At 45.1% G+C, this 19,143-nt stretch overlaps 1 non-coding gene across 1 annotated transcript; it reads left to right on the plus strand.

Moving 5' to 3' along the window:
• The first annotated feature begins 12,308 nt into the window (after window positions 1-12,308).
• TRNAT-AGU (transfer RNA threonine (anticodon AGU)) lies at window positions 12,309-12,384 on the plus strand. Its single transcript has one exon. It is a non-coding gene; the product is annotated as a tRNA-Thr (tRNA).
• The last annotated feature ends 6,759 nt before the right edge of the window (window positions 12,385-19,143 follow it).

The following is a 19,143-nucleotide window of genomic DNA, read 5'->3' on the forward strand; positions in this document are numbered from 1 at the left end:
CATGTGCTATATAACCCAAAATAAAATCATGCGCAACTTATGTATATGTTTAATTCAAAAGCATTCTGTGTAAAGATAAAACTGAAATTTCACCTCAAATAGAGCTATTCATTCCGTGCTTTGGAGGCTAGCCAGAAATGAGCTCCAAATGGGAGACTCGGCAGCAGCACATGCTCCTTGGGACTAAGCCTGTGCTTTCAAATGGCCAATGGAACAAACTTCAGATGCTCTCAAGCTGCAGCTAGGCTCATGGGGAGGGATAAACAGAGGCCCCAAGCTGTGCACTGAATATTTAAGTCATCAAAGCAATTTTAGAATCAATTCAGCATTTGACAAGGAGCCAACACAATTCCCTTGTGATTAGAATGGCGTGCGCAGGCTAACTACCGTGGGTAACATTCTGACAGCAGTGTTTTGTACCTGCTGGAACCTATGCAGGGCCACCCCCACCCTTTCCCCCCACCTCCAAGGAAAACCCTAATGAAACATTACCATGGTGTGTCTGTGAGATCACTAACACATGAGCGCCGTTTGACTGTGAGTGCAGAGATGGCATTCTAATGATTGGGCAAAGGAGCCCAGGACCCCGTGTGTATGGTATGGCCCCAACCAGAACAGTCATCTCTGAATCTAGAGATAATTGAAGACAGGCTTTTTCTAAGGATGGGAAATTTTTTCTTGGAGGGAAGGCCCTGGTATATTTAATCTTTTTTTTTTTTTTTAAATAAATTTTTATTAATGATAATGGGATGACATTAATAAATCAGGGTACATATATTCAAAGAAAACATGTCTAGGTTATTTTGTCATTAAATTATGTTGCATACCCCTCGCCCAAAGTCAGATTGTCCTCCGCCACCCTCTATCTAGTTCTCTGTGCCCCTCCCCCTCCCCCTAACTCTCTCCCTCCCTCCCTCCCATGTTCTCCCTCCCCCCACCCCTGGTAACCACCACACTCTTGTCCATGTCTCTTATTTAATCTTTATAAGAGAAAAATCCAACAGTATTGGCTAACCAGAGGATCATTTGCCATTAACATTTTTTCCTCTTTATGTGACTTCCAGTTCCAGATCTCTGTTTTCTTATTTTAAAAGGTTCTCGTTGGCTTTTCCGGGTATCGAGAAGACCTGGTGTGAAAATGGGGTGGAAGAAAATGGGGGGCTCATTATATCTAGCTTCTTGTTATAGTTTAGCTTCTTGGTTTGGTTCTTTCTTTTCTTTTTTTTTTGTTCCTCATTGGAACTTCAGAAATAATTACCTCTGTTTCTTCTTGGGACAATCAGTAGGGACAAGTGGCCCCAGCTATGATTCTGACGCTGAACCACGTCTCATTGTAAGGGGCGCAAAGCTAGTCTCTCCTTCATTTCCCTTTGCTGCAGCCGCAGTCTCATTGCTGACAGCGGTTGCTTCTGCACTCTTGCCGCCATCTGGCATTGCCAGGGCACCAGCCTCCTTCTCCGTACAGGGCTCCAGTCACAACAGGCCTCGTTTGTCTGTCCATGTCCACCACCGTGTCCCTTGTGCTCCGCGGACAGACAGGTAACAGAAGTAGAACACGCACCCCTGTTGGACCAAGTGCTGAGTATATTCCTGTAACTGGATAAATAATATGTGACATTACTAAAGAGACTGGAGAATGCACAGGTGACATTTTACTAAGTAAAGGTCACAAATACGATTTGTCTGGGTCCCTGTGGAGTCCCAGAAGGGCTCAGGATGTAAGACTGTTCTGCTTCTCCCCGAGGACACGAGGAGCTGGGTTTTGACGGCCTCCAAGAGGAAAAGAAATATCTTCATTGTCAGATCATACCCCTCTCCTGCTAAACATCCTAACTTTTTCAGGACCAAACTTTTTCGCGCTACGTGTGCGTCCCACCTTTCTGAACCCGGGCACTTCCCTCCTCTCCCTTTCGGTCCCTATGTACAAGCTCTCTGCACTCTGCTCTCCCCTCTGCCTGGGATCCTTCTCACATCTTTGCCACCTTTTTGTCGTCCAGTTTGTAGCTTAATTATTACCTCCTCGGTCAGTTGTTTCACTTCTTACTCCATTTTTTTTTCTCTTTGCGTTTACACCTATGTGAATTTATGTTTTAGTTTTGTTTACTTATTTTTCTGTTCAGGCAGGAAGCTCATTGTCTTACTTACACTATATTCCCCAACACCTAAAACAATGTCTGCATGTAAGAGACGCTCAGTAAATAATTGTGGAATGAAAAATGGATGGCTGAACATGAAATGACGCAACTGTAGGCCTTTTTCAAAATGATATGCTTGGCCTGACCTGTGGTGGCGCAGTGGGATAAAGCGTCAACCTGGAACACTGAGGTTGCCGGTTCGAAACCCTGGGCTTGCCTGGTCAAGGCACATATGGGAGTTGATGCTTCCAGCTCCTCCCCCCTTCTCCCTTTCTGTCTCTCTGTCCTCCCTCTCCCTCTCTGTCTCTCTCTCCTCTCTAAAAATGAATAAATAAAATAAAAAAATGATATACTTATAGAAGTATTCTTTTGAAAAAATTGTGCCCTGCATGACATTGTTATATATTAAACTTGCCTACCAAAAATTAGGTGTTTTTGAAAAATTGGCAAAAGCTCATTTAGACCCTATTTGTGCGAGACCCCACTGAAGGCCACGCGGGGGCTTGGGCTGATGAGGGCTGTGCTGGTTATCAGGAACTTGGACCTTTGTTGAGGGCAGTGCTATTTTTGGGAGCATATTTTATACAAAACAAGACAAAATAAAGTAAAAGCTAAATAGGGAGCCAGTACTTATCCTCCTTCTTCTCTGTTCACATTCAGGTTCATGGTTTGAAGTTCCTGCTTCTTAGTACTTTTGTAGTCTGTTTACCAGTCTTTGGACCCACAGCCATTTCCATAGTTTCGCTGCAGCCTCATTAACAGGTCTCCCCCTCGCTCCTCCAAGCTGGTCTGTTCTCCACACTGCTGCTACAGTGGAATCTCTGAGCTCACCATCTCAGCAGGTCACTCCCCTGCTTCAACCCTCCAGTGACTCCCCACTCTCTACAGCACAACTTTCAAGGTCCTGTCTGAACTGGCCTTGGCCAGTCTTTCAGCTCTGTCCCCACCACACCCCGTCCTTATGCTACAAAGCAGCCACAGAGTTACCTGTTTATTTCTCTAAACGGTCCATGATCTCACTTGTCGCGTGGCTTGTTCACTGATAACACTCTTTGCCTGGAATTCCCAGTCATGTTAGGACTCAGTTTTAATGTCCTGGGTCTCCGTGAAATGTTCCCGACCCCAAAGTCTGTCTTTTCAGACACGCCAGTCCCCTGCAGAGCACTCAAGGTTCTACTGCTCTTTGTCTAGTTCTCTCATTTGATTGGAACCCCCCGAGTACAGGGACAGTGTCTTGTTGAAAAGGAAAAAAATAAAGGAACAAACTAAATTATAAGTAAATGATCCAATAAGAAAATACAACTAATTTGTTCTAGAATATCCAAGGAGGATATTATTGAAGGCATCATGGAGTAAAGACATTTGTTCTAAGCTTTGTGGGATGACCAAAAAGCTTTCTACAACCCGGGAGGAAGGGTGAAATATTTGAGGCCGACTGGAATGACAAGGGGTCTAGAATAGCTGGAAGGGCGTGGAAGATAATAAGGCTCAAGAAAACAGCTTAAAGCAGGGTCCCTGGGAGTTTCGAATGCTATCCCATGGAGGTAAGCCTTATACAGAAGGCCATGGGGGTGGTGATTATTTCTGTATAAGGGTGTGATGTGAGCTGATTAGCAGATCAGAAGGAATCATCTGGGAACAGGATGAGAGCTGGATTGCAGAGGTGTGAGGCTAGAGGTAGGTCAGCCATCAGAGATCATTTCAATAGGTCAGATGAGTGTTGATGAGGCCCAGGATGAGGTAGGGGTGGAGGTGGGGGTGGGTGAGGTGGGAAGGTATGGGAAACACTGTGGAAGGAGAACAGACAGTATTTACTGTGAGAGAGGGGAGGGAGGGTTGATCAGCAGGGAGGATGGTGAGGCTGACGTGCAGTGGGGCTGCCAAGCTGTGTCTCCCAAACAATAGTCCACTGTACTGTACACTGCCCAGCGCATGTCAGAAGGAGGATGTGCCACGCTGTGCATTGCAATTGAAAAGGACATTAAAAATGTAGCGGATTCCATGAAGGGCAAGGAAGGCGCCTGGAAACATTGACTAAGGAGAAGCAGTGGACTGAAGAAACCAAGGTTATTGGTTTAACACACACACGCACCTGCGCGTGCACGCAATGCAAGTAGAGATCTAAGGGCTGCATTTGTGTATTTGAAGACTGGGCTGTAGAAGAGATATTATGCATGTCCAGAGGGCAAAACCAAGGCTGAGGGTGAGCTGGGATTTTAAGCAAAAGCGCATGTGGCTCCAATATGGGGTGGGGGTAGGGGTCTTCTTCACACGTAGATGTGTAAGCTACCTTGTCAACTAAAGAGCTTACTTGTACAAATGGCCAAGCATAGACTGAAAAAGCCTTTTGGGACTTTAAGAATGGTAGTTGTGAGGGTTAGATGGAAGATTGGACTAAGGTTCTACAACCTCAGAGACTTTGTTTCCCTTCATTGATGTCCTAATTCACACTATCTTTGAATGACACGGTATTGAGAATGGGTCCTGAAACGAGGAACGCCTGATGCAGGAGGAGGAAATGTATTGTGGGGACCACTCTGCTGCCCAGGGAGCAGGAATTTGGGTTCTAATTGCAGCCCCCGTCTCCTTGCTCACGTCCTTCCTTCTCTGCCCCAGAAACCATGTGTTATCCTCTGAGCTCCTGTGGCCAGAGGGGCTCTGCCCTTCTGTTCCCTCTGTTCCAGTCTGTGGCCACCGGGACTTGTCCTCCCTTACGATCCCCTGAATGCATCTGCTCTTCAGGGTTTTCAGTCGCAGAACAGGACAAATCAAGGGAGTTGCATTTTCCCTGTGCTGGTGTTCTAGTTCCCAGTTCCACTTCTATTTTTTTTAAAAGATCTTATTTATTGATTTATGAGAGAAGGAGGAGAGAGAGAAAGAAAGAAAGGTGGGAGGGAGGAGTGGAAAGCATCAACTCATAGTTGCTTCTCATATGTGCCTTGACTGGGCAAGCCTGGGGTATCAAACTGGTGACCTCAGGGTTCCAGGTTGATGCTTTATCCACTGTTAGAGATCAGGTGATCTTTTCCCACCTAACTAGTGACTGCCTGACTGATTGACTAACGAGTTATGTCTCTCTCTCTCTTTCTCTCATCATAGGACTTGTAAGTCCTTGATAAATTAAAAATGTTCCTTTTCAGGGATCTGAAGACAAGAGAATATGCCAGATTCTTAGTAAAAATATTAATGTTAATAAAGTGTTGGGAAGATAAAATATAATATATTATGCTCACTTTGTTAAAGATGGCGCTGCCCACTTGAAAGCCCGTCGCCCAGGTGATAATATTAGTTGCCTTTCTTGCTTGGGATGGGCGTGATTATGTTAATATGTGTTGGCGGGGGTGGGGGGGTGGAGTGGGGTGGGGGGTGGGGCTTTCATGCCAAAAGGTTTTAAAAGGAAGAGACATCACGCTGTTCCAGGGGAAGAGGGATTACGTTCTAGGAAGAGAGCAGAAAAAGGCCACGTGGAGGAGAGGAGAAGCAGCCAAGATGGCAGAGTGCTAAAGGAGAAGCCAGTTTGTGCAGAGTTTGTGCAGAGAGAAGGAGATGAGGAACAGAGATGAATAAGGCTACTGAGCTAGAAACCTTTGATTCTAGGAAACTCGGGTAAGTCAGTAGCTTTGTGAGCACTGAATGAGTGGGTTTTGGAGCCCAGTGTGTGTTTTTACTTGCCAACCGGGTGCAAGCTAGGATTAAAGGTAATGGCCCACCAGTTATTGGCTCCGTTATTTCATTACCGTCTGTCCGAATCTAATGCGAACCGGCACAGGCCAGGCAGCTATGATGGTGGCTGTGGCTACTGGCTTTACATAAAGGTTTTACAATTTGTATTATAGCTAATATTTCCCTATGCCTATGAGGGCCGGGCCTCAAAACAACCCTATGAGGTCAAGATACTGAAACTTGAAGAAATTAAGTCAGTTGTCCAAAGTCACCTCATCTCTAAGAGATAGAATTGAGGTTCTTGGTCTGATTTCTGAGCTTCGAACTTCAAACTCTAGTCACTAAACCATACCGCCTTGTTGTTTCTGAAATAAGCCTGATAACTGTAACTCACATTGTTGGTCTTCAGATTTCTTCTATCTCTTCAGAATGAAAAGTCCCTGGGAACAAGGACTGACCTGTCCATGGGGCTAAGAACTTCAGTAACTGCACTGCCCAATATATAGTATGAACAAAATGAATGAATTTTAATTATTGTTTTTATATTGAAATGATACTATTTTGGATGTATTGGATTAAAAGATATTAAAATTAATTTTACATGCTTCTTTTTTACTATTCAAAATGTGGCTATTAGAAAACTTAGTTACACTATATGCTCTTATTAGTTTCTACTGGTCAGTGCTGCTTTAGACGATGGAGCCCATAACTTTTATGAGACTCACTCAGGTGTTTTACAAAGGAGCTCACAAAGAGAAAATTGAGAACTAAATCTCTGTAAATTCTATGAATAATATTTCATATGACCAAAGCCAGCACTTCATCATGACTTCCTAGTCTTGGTCACTTTCATCCCTAGATTCTTAACATTTTTTTTCCTGCTTTCTTTTAGAAACTATTTCAGCCCCTCGGGCCTGCCCTTCTTACCGGAAAGCCCGCCCTGAGGCACGGAGCACAGCCGCCCTCCCACCCCTGCGCCTTCGATCCACCTGGTCCCGGTTCACACTAGCCTGGGCTGTCTGGGCGTCGATATGAAAAAGGCACAAAGGCATCCCTGGAAATGTAGTGAGACAGAGAAACTCTCATTGACCAGAATTCCTTTCTGGGTGGGAACTGTTTTGGTTGAGTTGTTGGAATTATTTGGAATAGTGCTGTGAGCGGAGGAGAGGTGCGTTAACCCAGGCGCCTTACATGGGTCCTGAAGTTGCCGAGCTGCCTTCTAAGAGCACAGATTTGGTCATTGCTGGGCTGTTGTTTTGCTGAGGAGGGTGTGCAAGTTTGAGGTAAGAGGTGACTTGCTGGGCAGCAGAGAGGTGGAAAGCTGCCACAGGGATTCTGTCCCCTCTTCATTTGCCCACAGGTGTTCTTTTGTCAATATTTTAATGAATATCCATTGGCTGAGAAGGCAGATTATTCATCTCTGGGGCACCCACGTGTATTAGCCTGGTCCTGGCACACTCCGATGGAATGCGTTCTCCTTCGAGCTGCTTGTACTGTCTCACCTGGTCTGGGTAGGATTGCATGTGTCCCCTGATGGTCAAAGAAATGACCGAGCTGTGTGTGTACACAATGCAACCTGATGCTCTCGGAGACCATCTCCAGGAAAGCAAGGCAGAGGCCACATCTTCCAACTAAAGTATTGATTTCTAGGATTTAGTAAATAGACCTGTTGCATGAATGAGTCACGCAAACAAAGGCATCCTTAAATGAGGCTGGGAGGCCAAAGTAACAGCGGGAGAGGGAGGGGGAAGGCCAAGGAAATGTTTGCACAGACTATCATCCCTCCAGTCACGATAAAAGGAAGGGGATGAACCCTGTTTATCAGTCTGCTCTCTTAATCCACTTCCAGTCCAAGAACCATAAGCAGATTCTATTCTCTTCTTTTCTATAACCCAAGAGCCACAACATCCTTAACTCCTTTCTAACAGTCCCTCCCCACCCTCCCTGACGACTTAAGCTGGCATTCTGCAACCAATGAATAATGGCTAAATAAAGATAAGGGACTGAAAAGAGATTTCTCGGCAGGGCCTTGACAGTGAGGGTGCCTTCACAATCGATCCTAGTCAGCCTGGACCCCAGGACCGACCAGGAGATGCTCTCTTTCAGGAAGCTGAGTATGACTTGAACAAGACTATGGCCCTTTGCCATTTGCAGAGCCCGAAACGGTGGCGCCTGATCCTGCATATGGTCCAGGCAGCAGCAGGCTGCCCAAGCAGTATGGCCTGGCTCTTCGCGTTGTACCTGGGGCCTGTGAGACACAGCAGCTCTGCACTTGTGGGCCACTTGATTCCCAAAGCAGATGTGGGCTGATGAGTTTGCCAAGCTGCCGGGAGTTGTTTGGACTTTCTTAAGCGATCTGAAGGACGCAGGGCACCTGGGCTCCAGCCCAGCAGTCTGATGGGGACTTGTCAATCCCACACCCTTTGTGTGGTCTGCTCTGCAGCACTGCCATTCCCACAATCTCCATGTGGGAAGTGAGAAGAGTGCCAAGAGATTCACCGTTTCCAAAAGTAGAAGTGCAGATTAGTCTGTTCTTCTGAGCATGGTAGCAGCAATTGCTAGTGTCAGCAGATACTGATATGGGGCTTACTGTGTGCCAGTGACTGTTCTGGACACTTTGAATAAACTAAGTCATTAAATCTTCATAACAATTCTCGGAATTAGGTACCGTTATTGTCCCCATTTTATAGATGTGGAAACTGAGGCAGAGAGGTTAAGTCATTTGGTTAAGATCACACATTTGATAAATAGAAGAATCTGAATTCAACCAGTCTGGGCTCTTAATCATTGTACTAAATTGTCTTTCGCTATGTATTTAGTCACTAATACATTTTAAAACTTTGTTTGTTTACTCATTTGACAGTGGGGGGAAAATATGACAGTATTTAGCAGTTGCAAGCAGATTGATCTGAGAGACCAAAGGAAGGTTCAGCCCAAGGCACAAGCGTCTATATCTCTGCACAGAACTTACTAACACTCCTTAGATGTTTTCTCTGCACGGCTGACTGATGTGAAGTGCTACACCTGTCTTGATGATGTACATGTGATGCTAATTTGAGTGGACCACAGTTTTATAGTTTGGTCTATTCGGCCCTGTGTGTGTTGTTGTGGCCTCTGATACAGGGTGTGTGTAACTTCATCTAAATGCAAATTCCAAAGTTTGGATTTAGAGAAAAGAAAGGAGGCTTACAACATACTGACCTTGAAATCCCATGATAGTCCTATGTGGGCTGTGAGGGCTCCACAGGCTGGCCGAGGCCGAGAAGGAAAGAGGCAAAGATGTGGACAGAAGTAACAAAGAGTTGTCACACCAAGAAGCAGCAATTCCTTATCAGGGTATCTAAATCACCTTTCTAAAACAGAGAAAAAATAAATTCAGGGAACTACTTTTTGGCAGAAGGATTGTGAAGACAGTTTCCCATTCCAACCATGTCACAAAAATAATGTAGTTTTTCATTTGTGAGAGTGAGCGACACAGACCTAGTACTTTATTTAGGTTTAGCCTTAAAATATGGAGGATGTGTGTGTGTGTGTGACTTAAAGAAAATGTTAGCAAGGTTGGAGATTCGGCCAAAGGGATGAAATCAACATATTCATATTCTTTTTCCTCACCCTTCAAGTCCTTAGAATGAACAGACAAGAATAGCATCAGTGGACTAGAATTTATGAGGAATCCTGAAAATTAGAGTTGAGATGGGATTGGATTAGGAGGGAATCCACAGCCGGAAACAGGCACAGGAGAGGGTCCGGGAGAGGTGGAGATGGCCCCAGGGGGCCCTGTGCTGAGAGGCAGGGGATAGAGCTGGAGGGGCTGGGTTGGGAGCTGCTGGGAAAACATCTGGGAAGGGAGCTGTTTTCTTCCTTCTTCTATCTAACAGCTGCAAACCTGGGAGGCAGGGCAGTTGGGGGTGGTTTGTGAAGCCCACAAGGAAATGAGGAGCCCTTGTCCCGGGACTCCAGTTTAGTCATGGGAAGCAAGGTGTAGTCACAGACAGGCTGCAAGGAAAAGGCTAAGGAAAGACAACCTCACAACTCTGAATCAGGATGTTAGAGGACAACCACTACCATGTAAGACAGGTATCACACTTTATAAAAAAAGAAATAGCCTGACCAGGCGGTGGCGTAGTGGATAGAGCATCGGATTGTGATGCAGAGGACCCAGGTTCGACACCCTGAGGTCACCAGCTTGAGCGTAGGCTCATCTGGTTTCAGCAAAGCTCTCCAGCTTGAACCCAAGATCGCTGGCTTGAGCAAGGGGTTACTCAGTCTGCTGAAGGCCCGTGGTCAAGGCACATATGAGAAAGCAATCAATGAGCAACTAAGGTGTCGCAACGAAAAACTGATGATTGATGCTTCTCATCTCTCTTTGTTCCTGTCTGTCTGTCCCTATCTATCCCTCTGACTCTCTCTCTGTCTCTGTAAAAAAAAAAAAATCTGAAGATACATTACTAATAGAGCAACCAAGAGGAGACTTCAGAATGTACACAACTAGTATTTTCAGAAGCTGTGAGGCAGTAGCATTCTGTACCATATCAACCTATTGTTCAGGTATGAAGGTAAAATAGGACATTTTTAAAGAACAAAACACAAATATATATCACTTGTGAAACTTACATAGAATAATTAATGGAGAATATACTTCAACAATATTAAAAATGAACTCAAAATGAAGATATGGAAGCAATATTGAACAAAACATGCATTATTTGTAATTGAGTATTAATGATTTGAGTATTATGTAATATATAAAATTTAGAACTAAAATCCCACATAACTTCAACATTGTGGGAGCTCAGGGGAATAGGGAGAAGACAGAATGTTATAAGTATTTATTAAAGCTAGGCTTTGGGGTTCCTGGCAAGATGGTGGCATAGGTAAATGTGGTACTTGAATCCTCCCACAACCATATCGGATTTACACTTGAGCCTTGGAACAACCATTATTCAGCACCACCTGAAATCTAGCTGAACAGAAGTCCGAAAAGGACATAAAAAAGAAGCCACATCAAGACTGGTAAGAAGGGTTGATATGCAGAATGGTCTGGTCCCACACCCACATATGTTGGATAAAAATCAGGAGGGATATCTTGGCTGCAAGGCCTCCCCCTGAGGAGCGAGGGTTCCCAGTTCCAAACTAGGCACCCCAGCCCAGGGTTCTAGTGCCAGGAAGAGATATTCCCATAACTTCTGGCTGTAAAAACCAGTGGGGATTGTGGTTGACTGACTGAGATGGTGGGCTGCTGGCGTTCCAGGTGTTCCTCTTAAATGGCATAAACATGGACTTACTCAAGCTCATTTGTTCTGAGCTCCAGCCCTGGGGTAGCAGCTCAAAAGGCACCACAGATATACAGGGAGGAACTGAATTATCTGGCATCAGGACAAGAGTTGAAGGGGCTGCTTTCTCCCAGACAGAAGTGCTAGCAGAGATTATTGTTCCTTTTCTGAGCCTTCCTCTCACAGAGCTGGCAGGTGGATGACATATCTGAGTTTCCAACAACCAGACTAACATTTGTCCCCCCATCCTGGTGATCCCCTGAGACCCCCGCCCCGCCCAACTATCTGGGCCCACCCAAGGCAATTCCAGTGGCTTTTCCTTATAAGTGGCCTGTCTTGGCTCATGCTTCATATTTTCCTAAAATCTCTCAAACAAGCAGCATGTGGCCTTAGCATGCCTCATACCTTTTGCTAAGTGGCTCCAAGCCTGGCACTAGCAGCAGCTAGCCTTAGTTTGCAGCTTAGCCTCTCCTGGGTACCTCCAAGCCCAGTACAAGTAGCAGCCATCTGCGGATCACTGTATAGCTCATGTTGGGTGACTCTGGGCAGGGCACAGGTGGCAGCTGACCTTGGCCTATACATACTGGGAGATTTCAGAGGCAGCACACCCAGTGGACAGCTTCAGAAGATGTCAAAGCACCACCCAACCACCTCCATAGGTGACACACTCAAGGGGCAGTCTTGGCGGGTACCAGGGCCCCACTGAAGTCAGTCCTGGTTTATAGGATGGGCCCCTGCACAGCTGATTCTTCACAGTGGTTACAGAGAGTTCTTGCAGCCCCTGGGCCTGGAGGTAAACCCGTCCCATTGAGGTACAAACAGCAATTAAGGCTCAACTCTAACAGAAGGGTGTACATAGCCACACAGGAGCGAGGGTGATCAGGGAGGCTATGCCACTGAAACCTATAGGATGCCTACTACATAAGAGCACTCTACCAAGCCTGGGAGACATGGCAGCTCTGCCTAGTACATAGAAACAAATACAGGGAAGCAGCCAAAATGAGAAGACAAATAAACAGACCCCAAATGAAAGAAAATTCAAAAACTCCAGAAAAAAAACTAAACAAATTGGATACAAGCAACATACCATGTGCAGAATTCAAAACACTGGTTATAAGGATGCTCAATAAACTTAGGGAGAGAGTAGATAAACTTAGTGGGAACTTCAACAAAGAGATAGGACACATAAAAACGGAACTAGAAAACTTATAAAGGGACCAGTCAGAACTGAAGAATAGCCCTGGCCGGTTGGCTCAGCGGTAGAGCGTCGGCCTAGTGTGCGGAGGACCCGGGTTCGATTCCCGGCCAGGGCACATAGGAGAAGCGCCCATTTGCTTCTCCACCCCTCCGCCGCGCTTTCCTCTCTGTCTCTCTCTTCCCCTCCCGCAGCCAAGGCTCCATTGGAGCAAAGATGGCCCGGGCGCTGGGCATGGCTCTGTGGCCTCTGCCTCAGGCGCTAGAGTGGCTCTGGTCGCAATATGGCGACGCCCAGGATGGGCAGAGCATCGCCCCCTGGGGGGCAGAGCACCGCCCCTGGTGGGTGTGCCGGGTGGATCCTGGTCGGGCGCATGTGGGAGTCTGTCTGACTGTCTCTCCCTGTTTCCAGCTTTAGAAAAATGAAAAAGAAAAAAAAAAAAAAAAAAAAAAAAAGAACTGAAGAATACCGTAACTGAAATGAAGACTATATTATAAGGACTCAATAATGGGGTAGACGCCCTGGCCGGTTGGCTCAGCGGTAGAGCGTCGGCCTAGCGTGCGGAGGACCCGGGTTCGATTCCCGGCCAGGGCACATAGGAGAAGCGCCCATTTGCTTCTCCACCCCTCCGCCGCGCCTTCCTCTCTGTCTCTCTCTTCCCCTCCCGCAGCCAAGGCTCCATTGGAGCAAAGATGGCCCGGGCGCTGAGCATGGCTCTGTGGCCTCTGCCTCAGGCGCTAGAGTGGCTCTGGTCGCAATATGGCGACGCCCAGGATGGGCAGAGCATCCCCCCCTGGGGGGCAGAGCACCGCCCCTGGTGGGCGTGCCGGGTGGATCCCGGTCGGGCGCATGCGGGAGTCTGTCTGACTGTCACTCCCTGTTTCCAGCTTCAGAAAAATGAAAAAGAAAAAAAAAAAAAAAAAAAAAAAAAAAAATAATGGGGTAGATGAAGCAGAGGATCAAATGAGAGACTTGGAAGATGAGGAAGCAGAGAACACCTAATCAGAACAGCAAAAAGAAAAAAAAGAATCCCCCCCCCAAAAAAAAAATTGCAGATATTGCAAGGTTCCTCTTGGACAACTTCAAGCATACCAACATTTGCATTCTGGGGGTGCCAGAAGGAGAAGAGAGAGAGCAAGAAAAAGCAGAGAGAGTTCCAAACAAAATAAACCCAAAGAAGTCCACACCAAGACACATCATAATTAAATACCAAACAAGACAAAGAGAGACTTAAAAGCAACAAGAGAAGAACGGTTACCTACAAGGGAGCTTCCATGAGACTGTACACTGATTTCTCAACAGAAACATTTCAGGCCAGAAGGGATTGACATGCAATATTCAACATGATAAAAAGCAAGAACCCTACAATCAAGATTACTCTACCCAGTAAAGCTATTATTTAAAATTGAAAGACAGACAAAGAGCTTTCCAGCCAAGAAAAAGCTAAAGGTTCATCCAAACCAGTATTACAAGAAATGTTAAAGGGTCTTCTTTAAGAAGAAGAAAAAAAGATTTAAAAAATGAAAATAATTGTCCTGGCTGGTGGGTCTGTGGATAGAGTATCAGCCTGGCATATAAATGTCCTGGGTTTGATTCCTGGTTGGGGCACACAGGAGAAGCGACCATCTGCTTCTCTCTTCCTCCTTCTCCCCCAGCTCTCCCTCTTCTCCTCCAACAGCCAGTGGCTTGATTGGTTTGAGAGTGGCCCCAGGCACTGAGGATAGCTCAGTTGGTTTGAGTCAGCCTCGGGCACAAAAAATAGCTTTGTACTCGAGCATCAGTCCCAGACAGGGTTGCTGGGTGAATCCGAGTTAGGGCACATGTGGGAGTCTGTCTTACTATCTCCCCTCCTCTCACTTAAAAAAAAAAGAAAAAACTAAAAATAATAAAACAGCAATAAATACATATCTATCAACAATTACTTTTATTTTATTTGCAGTATAGAAAGAAAAATAGTGTAATATCAAACTGCCCAATCCAGAGATGGGGAGCTAATGCTCTACAGCCCTGAGTCCCTAATGGCATGTAGGTTTAGATTATATGGGGCAAAATCACAAGACACCGTGGGTTAGGGGTTTGGAGTTGAGCTAGGAGCTCACTGGTCAGAGATAAAGTAAGGCAATGAATCGTTTCTTCAAGTGTTCAAGACAGCTCTGAGGTCTTTTTAGTTGGTATCCCTCTGTCTGGTTTCATGGGAAAGTAGCCAGGGGGTCATTCTACCTGACGGCTCAAGAATTAAAACATAACTTAAGTCAAGATATCATTAGCCTGTCAGAGGTCTGAATCATGAGACCATTAGTCAGGTCTGGGCTACCGTCTTGTGAGTTACTGATTATTTGGGGGAAAGAATAGGTCTCTGAGGGATAGATACACACACACACACACACACACACAGAGAGAGAGAGAGAGAGAGAGAGAGAGAGATGATTTGAAGAGTTAGGAGTTAAAACTAAATTTAAGTAAAGCTATAAGGACCTCGATTTTTTTTTTCTTTTTTCTTTTTTGTATTTTTCTGAAGCTGGAAACGGGGAGAGACAGTCCGACAGACTCCCGCATGCGCCCGACCGGGATCCACCCGGCACCCCCACCAGGGGGCGACGCTCTGCCCTCCAAGGGGCGATACTCTGCCCCTCTGGGGCGTTGCTCTGTCGCGACCAGAGCCATTCCAGCGCCTGGGGCAGAGGCCAAGGAGCCATCCCCAGCGCCCAGGCCATTCTTGCTCCAATGGAACCTCGCTGCAGGAGGGGAAGAGAGAGACAGAGAGGAAGGAGAGGGGGAGGGGTGGAGAAGCAGACGGGCGCTTCTCCTGTGTGCCCTTGCCGGGAATCAAACCCGGGACCTCTGCACGCCAGGCCGACGCTCTACCACTGAGCCAACCGGCCAGGGCAGGACCTCGATTTTAATTGCTTTCCTTTTTTCCAATCAGTTCTCCTTGAGGGAGAAAGGGCAGCAGCCACTCTGGCTGCTTTCTGCTGAGAAGGGATGCAGTTTGGGGATCAGAGGAATAAAACTGTTTTACGTGTAATTGGGAATATTCTTGAGTCCCAGGCTGAAGGTCCACGGTTTGAATCATCTTCAGGTTGCTAGTTTTAGTCACTCCCAGACATGATTGTAAAGGCAACAACACCTGAGTAGTATCTCAGTAACATGAAGAAGCAAAGCTAATATGGACATTCTCCACTGGCGGGGAAGAGAAGTGAGCTAGTTGGTGAATGCATCCCCATAGGAAACATTATCAACCTGGTCTATGGCTGAGATGAACAGATCAGTAATATTGGCCTCATAAGCGAGGCTATATCTATAACATTCTTGTTGGATTAGGGCACAAGTTCCCTCAGATGTGGAGTGGGCGAGAGGAACCCCATCTTATTTTTGGTGACTTGCTCCACCCATTGTTTCCAGTCTGAGATGTTAAATGGGTGTATAATTCAAAGCATTCCTTCTGCACTAGACATAGGCAGCCGTCCACAAACTGGTTATGTATTTCCACACAGGTGGCAGCCCAGCATGGGAAGTGTTAACTCTAACAAAAGGAAACTTAAACAAGAGAAAGTTAGAGATTAGAAAACCAACAATTATCGTGGATCTCAGCCAGAGAGTGTTCTTCATTTGGTGAAGTCTAGTTAAAGTTTTCAGATGTTTTCCTTCTGAAGAGTGTTCTACAGTCCAGGATGGCCTTGCAGGGATGCTGTGGAGGTTGAGTTGTGCTTTCTGGTGGTATGGTCACTTGGTGGGAGGTGGTTATCAACAATTGCTTTTAAAGAAAATGGATTCAGTGCTTCAATAAAAAGATATATGGAGGCTGACTGGATAACAAAACCAAACCCTGACATATGCTGTCCACAGAAGACTCACTTCAGATCAAAAGATACACACAGACTGAAAATAAAGGGAGAGAAAAAAGGTATTTCATGACAATGGAAGCAAATAAACAAAAAGCTGGAGTAGCAATATTTATGTCAAAGTAGGCTTAAAATGTTATAACAAGAGACAAAAAAGGACCCAGAAATTCCACGTCTGAGTATTTATTTGAAAAAATCGAAAGTACTAAATCAAAAAGACATATGTACAGAGGCGGATTAAGGTCGGTTGAGGCTTGGGCACAGAAGAAAATATTGGGCCCCTTAAAAGAAAGGGAGAAACAGGGAAAATAAAAATACATGTTAACCACATTTTTAAATAAATAAAGTATATTATGTACTATTAATGTTAAAATTGCACATATGAAACCAAACTTGGTGTCATTAGAAAAAAGTGTAAAGTTGGGGTTTTAGGGGGCTCTTCAGAAGTCAGGGCCCAGGGCACATGCCCAGTGTGCATGCTCAGTGTGCCCGCTGTTAAATTCACCTCTGAATATGTATCCATATGTTCATTGCAGCATTATTTAAAAGCCAAGATATAGAAGCAACCTAAGTATTCACCAATAGATGAATGCATAAGGAAGTAGTGCATATATATTATAAAAAAGAATGAAATCTTGCTATTTGCAACAGCATGGGTGGACCTAGAGGGTATTATGCTGAGTGAAATAAGTCAGACAGAGAAAGATAAATGCCATATAATTTCACTTATATGTGAACTCTAAAACACAAAATAAATAGATAAGCAGGATAGAAACAGACTTATAGATCCAAAGAACATTTTGACGGTTGCCAGATGGAAGGGGGGTTGAGGACTGGGAAACAAAATGAAAGGACTTAGAAGTACAAATTGGTAGTTACTAAATAGTCATGGGAATGTAAAGTACAGCATAGGGAATATAGTTAATATTGTAATAACTATGTATGCTGTCAGGTGGGTACTGGATATGTTGGGGTGATTACTTAGTAAGATTAAGTAATGTCTGATCACTATGTTGTACACCTGAAACTAATATAATATTGTATGCCAACTGTAATTGAAAAAGAAAAAATTATTTAAAGTAAGAAAAAAGAAAAGATTATGTTTAAAAATAGCTCAGCTTCATCTGACCAGGTGGTGGTGCAGTGAGTGGAGCATTGGATTGAGATGCAGAGGACCCAAGTTCAAAACCCTGAGGTCACCGGCTTGAGCGCAGATTCATCTGGTTTGAACACAGCTCGCCAGCTTTAACCCAAGGTTGCTGGCTTGAGTAAGGGGTCACTCACTCTGCTGTAGCCCCCCAGTCAAGGCACATGTCAGAAATCAATCAATGAACAGCTAAGGTGCTGCAACAAAGAATTGATGCTTCTCATCTTCCTCCCTTCCTGTCTGTCTCTATCTGTCCTTCTCTCAGTCTTTCTGTCTCTGTCAAAAAGAAAAAAAAAGCTCATTTTCAATAGATAAACATACATTTTATCTAAATTTCACATAATTTTAAATGTAATTACAGTGGTCCCTCATCTATTGTGGGGGTTAGGTTCCAGAACCCTCTTTGATAGGTGAAAATCCATGTAGTGACCTTATACAGAGTGTCCTTAAAGTCATGGTGCACTTTTGACCGGTCACAGGAAAGCAACAAAGGATGATAGACGTGTGAAATCTGCACCAAATAAAAGGAAAATGCTCCCAGTTTCATACCTATTCAGTGCAGTTCGATGTGGGCTCACACACAGACTTTTTAGGGCTCCTTAGGTAGCTATCCCGTATAGCCTCTACAGACTTGTCACTGACTAATGGCCTACCAGAACAGGGTTTCTCCACCAAACTGCCAGTTTCCTTCAACTGCTTATCCCACCGAGTAATGTTATTCCTATGTGGTGACACTTCGTTATAAATGCACCGATATTCACATTGCACTTTGGTCACAGATTCGAATTTAGCGAGCCACAGAACACACTGAACTTTCCTCTGTACCGTCCACATCTTGACTGGCATGGCCGTGGGCTGCTCCGCTGTATACATGGTGTTACGTCATCATCTGCACATGCACACATGCTGCCACATCATTCTACAGAAACTGGGAGCGTTTTCCTTTTATTTGGTGCAGATTTCACATTTCTATTGTCTTTTGTTGCTTTCCTGTGACCGGTATACAAATAGAAATTTACACCAGTATGTAGGTATTTATGTATTTAAGTTTATATTTATGCTTTAAAAATGCATGCATATTGTTGGGCAAACAAGTGTTTTTTAGGTTTGCTCACTTGTATTGGTGTAGCGCCGTGTGTGTAGTCTGTGAAAGGCTGCTGCTGCTTGCCCTCAGGGTGGCAGGTTGTAAATTATGGACTGCCTTCCTGCTTGGGAGGGGCGATTGTTTACTGTTGTTTGCTGGAGAAGGGGCTTTTCCCCCAGCCAGTTTTGCTGGAGAATGCAGAGAGAGAGAGAGAGAGAGAGAGAGAGAGAGAGAGAGATTGAGAGATTTTCGCCTGGCCTGTGGTGTGCTGAGGCTGGTGGGGGCCTGTGAGTCTAGGTGAGACTGGAATGTTGAGGGGCTTCGGAGCCCTGCCTGTTTGCTCATCCACCATTACAAGATTTCCATAAACGGAATGACCTACCATTTTCTGGCTCTACTATTCCTGTACCATCTGCCCGAATTCAAAGCGAATCTGTATGGCCATGGCAATGGCCACTGGCCTTACACATATGTTAACAAATATTTTTCTACAGCATCATTTTAAAGTTCTAAGTAAAGTCTGTCATATGTGTGTGTTGGGCAAATAAGTTTGTAAAATTTGTGTTATTTGATTTTGCTTACATTTACTGTTAAAAACGGCCACTGCCCACGTGAACTGCATTGCCCAGGTGATATTGTTAATTACCTTTCTGCTTGGGAAGGGGTTTTGTTATGCTAATGTGTGCTGGAGGAGGGGTTTTAGCGCCAAAAAGTTTTAAGAAGAAGGAGGCCATGTTTTTTTGCAGAGAAAGTAGCCAAGATTGTGGGGTGTTGAAGGAGAAGCCAGTTTGTGAAGAGAGAAGG

This window comes from Saccopteryx leptura, chromosome 4, assembly GCF_036850995.1.
Source record: "Saccopteryx leptura isolate mSacLep1 chromosome 4, mSacLep1_pri_phased_curated, whole genome shotgun sequence".
NCBI classification, from domain to species: domain Eukaryota; kingdom Metazoa; phylum Chordata; class Mammalia; order Chiroptera; family Emballonuridae; genus Saccopteryx; species Saccopteryx leptura.